Source organism: Mesoplodon bidens (genome assembly GCF_964165515.1).
Source record: "Mesoplodon bidens genome assembly, chromosome: 15".
Lineage (NCBI taxonomy): Eukaryota > Metazoa > Chordata > Mammalia > Artiodactyla > Ziphiidae > Mesoplodon > Mesoplodon bidens.
This window is the reverse complement of record NC_138171.1, coordinates 79,234,028-79,241,119: the sequence shown is the minus strand read 5'-3', so window position 1 is coordinate 79,241,119 and position 7,092 is coordinate 79,234,028.

Below are 7,092 nucleotides of genomic sequence, written 5' to 3'. Positions count from 1 at the left end.
AGAGGTTTCCCTTTCTCTTCTTTGTTCTCACAGCTCCTGGGTCTCAGCTTTGGATTTGGCCCCGCCTCTGCGTGTAGGTTGCCGGAGGGCATCTGTTCTTCGCTCAGACAGGACAGGGTTAAAGGAGCAGCCTCTTCGGGGACTCTGGCTCACTCAGGCCGGGCGGGAGGGAGGGGCACGGAGTGCGGGGCGAGCCTGCAGCGGCAGAGGTCGGCGTGACGTTGCACCAGCCGGAGGCGCGCCGTGCGTTCTCCCAGGGAAGCCGCCCCTGGATCCCGGGACCCCGGCAGTGGCGGGCTGCACAGGCTCCCGGAAGGGCGGTGTGGACAGTGACCTGCGCTCGCACACAGGCTTCTTGGCGGCGGCAGCAGCAGCCCCAGCGTCCCACGCCCGTCACTGGGCTCCGCGCTTTCAGTCGCGACTCGCGCCCGTCTGTGGAGCCCCTTTAAGCAGCGCTCTTAATCCCCTCTCCTCGTGCACCAGGAAACCAAGAGGGAAGAAAAAGTCTCTTGCCTCTTCGGCAACTCCAGAGTTTTCCCGGACTCCCTGCCGGCTAGCTGTGGCACATTAGCCCCCTTCAGGCTGAATTCTCGCCGCCAGCCCCAATCCTCTCCCTGCGCTCTGACCGAAGCCTGAGCCTCAGCTTCCAGCGCTGCGCGCCCCGGCGGGCGAGCAGACAAGCCTCTCGGGCTGGTGAGTGCCGCTCGGCACCGATCCTCTGTGTGGGGATCTCTCCGCTTTGCCCTACCCAGGTATGTGGGGGGTTTCTTGCCTTTTGGGAGGTCTGGGGTCTTCTGCCAGCGTTCAGTAGGTGTTCTGTAGGAGTTGTTCCACGTGTAGCTGTATTTCTGGTGTATCCGTGGGGAGGAAGGTGATCTCCGCGTCTTACTCTTCCGCCATCTTACCCGGAAGTCCTGTTGGAATATTTTTAATCACAGTTTCAATTTCATTACTTGTGATTGGTCTGTTCATATTTTCTATTTCTTCCTAGTTCAGTCTTGGAAGGTCATACCTTTCTAAGAATTTGTCAATTTCTTCCAGGTTGTCCATTTTATTGGCAAATAATTGCTTGTAGTAGTCTCTTATTATGCTTTGTATTTCTGTGGTGTCCACTGTAACTTCTTTTTCATTTGTAATTTTATTGATTTGAGTCCTTCCCCTCTTTTTCTTGATGAGGATGTCTAAAGTTTTATACATTTTGTTTGTCTTCTCAGGGAACCAGCTTTTAGTTTTATTGATCTTTACAACTGTTTTCTTTGTTTCTATTTCATTTATTTCTGCTGTGTTCTTTATGATTTGTTTCCTTCTGCTAACTTTGGGTTTTGTTTGTTCTTCTTTCTCAGGTTCCGTTACATGTAAGGTTAGATTGTTTAGTTGAGATTTTTCTTGTTTCTTGAGGTAGGCTTGTACTGCTATAAACTTCTCTCTTAGAACTGCTTTTGCTGCATCCCATAGGTTTCGGATCATTGTGTTTTCATTGTCAGTTGTCTCTAGGTGTTTTTTGATTTCCTCTTTGATATCTTCAGTGATCTCTTGGTTATTTAGTAACGTATTGTTTAGCCTCCATGTGTTTGTGTTTTGTTTACATTTTTTCCCTGTAATTGATTTCTAATCTCATAGCGTTGTGGTCAGAAAGGGATGCTTGATATGACTTCAATTTTCTTAAATTTACTGAGGCTTGATTTGTGACCCAAGATGTGATCTATCCTGGAAAATGTTTTGTGCACACTTGAGAAGAAAGTGTAATCTGCTGTTTTTGGATGGAATGTCCTATAAATATCAAGTAAATCTATCTGGTCTATTGTGTCATTTATAGCTTGTGTTTCCTTATTAATTTTCTGTTTGGATGATGTGACCATTGGTGTAAGTGAGATGTTAAAGTTCCCCACTATGATTGTGTTACTGTTGATTTCCTCTTTTATAGCTGTTAGCAGTTGCCATATGTTTTGAGTTGCTCCTATGTTGGGTGCATATATATTTATAATTATTATATCTTCTTATTGGATTGATCCCTTGATCATTATGTAGTTTCCTTCCTTGTCTCTTGTAACATTCTTTATTTTAAAGCTTATTTTATCTGATATGAGTATTGCTCCTCCAGCTTTCTTTTGATTTCCATTTGCATGGAATATCTTTTTCCATCCCCTCACTTTCAGTCTGTAGGTGTCCCTAGGTCTAAAGTGGATCTCTTGTAGTCAGCATATATTGGGGTCTTATTTTTTTATCCATTCTGCAAACCTGTGTGTTTTTGTTGGAACATTTAATCCATTCACGTTTAAGGTAATTATCAATATGTATGTTCCTATGACCATTTTCTTAATTGTTTTGGGTTTCTTTTTGTAGGTCCTTTTCTTCTCTTGTGTTTCCCACTTAGAGAAGTTCCTTTAGCATTTGTTGTAAAGCTGGTTTGGTGGTGCTGAATTCTCTTAGCTTTTGCTTGTCTGTAAAGCTTTTGATTTCTCCATTGAATCTGAATGAGATCCTTGCCAGTTAGAGTAATCTTGGTTGTACGTTCTTCCCTTTCATCATTTAAAATATGTCATGCCACTCCCTTCTGGCTTGTAGAGCTTCTGCTGATAAATCAGCTGTTAACCTCATGGGAGTTTCCTTGTATGTTATTTGTCATTTTTCCCCTTGCTGCTTTCAATAGTTTTTCTTTGTCTTTAATTTTTGCCATTTTGATTACTATGTGCCTCGTTATGTTTTTTCTTTGGTTTATCCTGTATGGGACTCTCTGCCCTTCCTGGACTTGGATAGCTATTTCCTTTCTCATGTTAGGGAGGTTTTCGACTATAATCTCTTCAAATATTTTCTCGGGTCCTTTCTCTCTCTCTTTTCCTTCTGGGACCCCTGTAATGCAAATGTTGTTGCATTTCATGTTGTCTCAGATGTCTTTTAGGCTGTCTTTGTTTCTTTTCATTCTTTTTTCTTTATTCTGTTCCACAGCAGTGAATTCCACCATTCTATCTTCCAGGTCACTTATCCGTTCTTCTGCCTCAGTTATTCTGCTATTGTTTCCTTCTAGTGTATTTTTCATTTCAGTGATTGTATTGCTCACGTCTGTTTGTTTGTTCTTTAATTTTCTAGATCTTTGTTAAACATTTCTTGCATCTTCTCGATCTTTGTCTCCATTCTTTTTCCAAGGTCCTGGATCATCTTCACTATCATTATTCTGAATTCTTTTTCTGGAAGGTTGCCTATCTCCACTTCATTTAGTTGTTTTTCTGGGTTTTTATCTTGTTCCTTCATCTGGTATATAGCCCTCTGCCTTTTCATCTTGTCTGTCTTTCTGTGAATGTGTTTTTTCTTCCACAGGCTGCAGGATTGTTGTTCTTCTTGCTTCTGCTGTCTGTCCTCTGGTAGATGAGGCTAAGAGGCTTGTGCAAGTTTCTTGATGGGAGGAACTGGTGGTGGGTAGAGCTGGCTGTTGCTATGGTGGGCAGATCTCAGTAAACTTTAATCCACTTGTCTGCTGATGGGTGTGGCTGGGTTCCCTCCCTGTTGGTGTTTGGCCTGAGGCAACCCAACACTGGACCCTACACGGGCTCTTAGGTGGGGCTAATGGCAGACTCTGGGAGGGCCCATGCCAAGGAGTACTTCCAAGAACTTCTGCTGCCTGTTGTCTTGTCCTCACCGTGAGACACAGCCACCCCCCACCTCTGCAGGATACCCTCCAACACTAGCAGGTCTGTCTGCTTCAGTCTCCTCTGGGGTCACTGCTCCTTCCCCTGGGTCCCGAGGCACACACTACTTTGTGTGTGTCCTGCAGGTGTGGAGTCTCTGTTTCCCTCTGTCCTGTCAAAGTCCTGCAATCAAATCCTGCTAGTCTTCAAAGTCTGATTGTCTAGGAATTCCTCCTCCCATTGCCAGACCCCCAGGTTGGGAAGCCTTGACGTGGTGCTCAGAACCTTCACTCCAGTGGGTGGACTTCTGTGGTATAAGTTTTGTCCAATTTGTGAGTCACCCACACAGCAGTTAGGGGATTTTATTTTATTGTGATTGTGCCCCCCCCCATCATCTCATTGTGGCTTCTCCTTTGTCTTTGGATGTGGGGTATCTTTTTTGGTGAGTTCCAGTGTCTTCCTGTCGATGATTGTTCAGCAGTTAGTTGTGATTCTGGTGCTCTCGTAAGAGGGAGTGAGAGCACTTCCTTCTACTCTGCCATCTTGAACCAATCTCAGTAATTAGTTTTAAATATGTCACATATACAGAAAATAATGTAATGGTTGTACTTTACCCAATACTCAGATTTAACCAGTATTAACATTTTGCCATATGTACATATACATGTTTTAGGTTATATGTATAGTTTTATATTAGGTTTCTTTTTTTTAAAAAGAAATAAAATATTATCTGTAAAGTTTCTCTGCTTCCCCACCCACTCACTGGTCAGCCATACCCAGAGGTAACTGCTATCTTGAGGTTGGCTGTTAGTCCTCCCATGCATAATTAAAACTTTAATTCCCTATGTCAGTGTCCAGTCATAATACAGTATTGTTTTGTGAATTTTTAAATGATTGAAGACTGTATAATACTTTCATATCCATTTGCAATTTTCTTTTATACACATTATATTTTTGTGACACATCTGTGAGCCTATGCCTAGCTCTAGATCATTTAATAGCTGGATGGTATTCTATCCTATGAATGTAACATGGTGTATTTTTTCATTCCTCTGTTGGTGAACAATTTTACTTATTTCTAATTAAAAAAATTATTATTTTTTGTTGGTTGCGTTGGGTCTTCGTTGCTACACGAGGGCTTTCGCTAATAGTGGTGAGTGGGGGCTACTCTTCATTGCAGTGCATGGGCTTCTCATTGCTGTGGATTTTCTTGTTGCAGAACATGGGCTCTAGGCATGTGGACTTCAGTAGTTGTGGCACGTGGGCTCAGTAGTTGTGGTTCCTGGGCTCTAGAGTGTAGGCTCAGTAGTTGTGGCACATGGGCTTAGTTGTACCACAGCATGTGGGATCTTCCCGGACCAGGGCTTGAACCCATGTACCCTGCATTGGCAGGCGGATTCTTAACCACTGTGCCACCAGGGAAGTCCCTCTTATTTTTGATAATAGAAAAAAGACCCTCAGGAGGGAAATTAGTGAATTTTGCTACATTTCAGCTTCTACTCTACTAAGTATAGTCAAATTATTCTCCAGTTTACATCACCACAAGCAGAGGTGATAAAGAGTTTCTGTTTTCACACCCTCTTGCCAACACTTGGTATTATCAGACTTGTTTTCCTAAATAAAATGTGGCAACTCTGGCTGTTAGCTACAATTTCCGTGGTTAATCATGTCCTCATCTGTTCCCATAGCATAATGTATTATAGTCATCTGAGTTAGTCACCCCCACGGGACAGGGTTCCTGTCCATCTTTTTTTTGTATATCCAGTAGGTACCCAGCATGTGACTAGTAACTGGCACACACTAACTTAGTGTTCAGTACATGTGTGTTGACTTAAATATAAGAATAAAGAGATCAAAGAACAGAAGAGTCAGGGAAGACTTAGTGAAAGGGATAGAACCAGGATTGATCCAAGAATCAGAACCTTCAAACACTCCTGGATAGAGTGTCAACCAATGTAACCACTTTGGAAAACCCTGGGGCAGTATCTGCTAAACTGTGCAGGTCCTCTGACCTACCAATTTCACTTCCAATAGAAATGTTGTGTGTATGAGCCCCAAAGACACACCCTGGACCGTTCATAGCAGCACTATTTGTAAAAGCTCCAAGCCAGCAACCACCCGTATGCCCACCCATGGTAGAACAGTTAAATAGACATGTGCCATACTTGGCAGCGATGGGCAGGTGGCACCTATAGCTGCAAGGAGCAACGTGGGAAAATCTCACAATACGATGTGGAGCAAAAGGTGACAGATCTCAAGGAGCACATGCTGTGTGATTCCACTGACTTGAAGTTCAAAATCAGGCAAAACTAATCTAGGGCAGAAGTTGTGATACTTATTACTTTTGGTGGGAAGTGGATACTGACTGGAAGGGGACAGAGTGCTGGTCATGTTTTATTTATTTATTTTATATTGGGGTGAGATTTACATACGATGAAATTCAATTTTCTTAAGTGCACAACTCAGTGAGTTTTGACAAATGCATACAGTTGTGTAGCCACCACCATAGTCAACACTTAGAACATTTCTATCATCCCCAAAAGCCTCTCATGAGCCTTATGCTCCATTTCTTGACCTTTGTCATGGGTGTTGGTTACATGTGGTTGTTCACTTTGTGAAAATTCACTGAGCCATGCACTTATGATATGTTTGCATTTTTTTCTGAATGCATGCCTAATTGTAATAGTGTTCGAAGAGCATCTTTAACAAAAGATTGGCTACAAAAATGGCAATTGGCTGCAAGATGGCCAACTGGGTGGCAGAGGGGATGGGAGAGGAGCAGTCAGGAAGGTGACTGGGCTGTGCAGTATAGAAAAAGCAGTGAAAGGGAAACAGTGAGTCTGCAGTTTTATCTCAAGCTTTAGCTTCTTACCTTTGCTGCTGGTGAGTGGTGAACCAGGCTTTATATTTCTAGCACTGGATCACTGCCCTCCTCCTTTTTTTTCTCTCTTTATAATATACTGTAATAGTAGGAGAGAGTACTCAACAGCGGCTCAGAGGCAGGCTTCTTCCTGACTCAGAGAGGTCCCCAGGAAAGGGGACTTGAAATGTTTCTCTCAGAAAGTTCTACCCTCCACAGCCAATCAGCATAGGACACCTCACTCTCTTTTGACTGGAAGAATCCTGGTCATGTGACTTTAAGGTCACATGAGGTCTTTGGAAATCTCTTCCTGGTCTTGTCTGGGCAGGACCCAGCCATCCCTGAGGGGGGATTGGAAGGCTCTGTGGGGTCAGAAGCATCAATGGTGTGGGTCTCTCCAATCTGTTTGTGAAGATCCCACCTTAGTTACATTAATAACAGGGACAGTGAGTTATTTTAGAGGTTCCAAAGAGACTTTCATCCTGGGAGATCCTGGGTTTTTCATTTCTTTTCTTTTCTCTTGCCTTTCTCCTTCTCCATTTGTTCAGCTCGCCAAAGATGAAAAAAAACAAAAAACAAAACCCAACCCCCCAAACAAACCAAAAACAC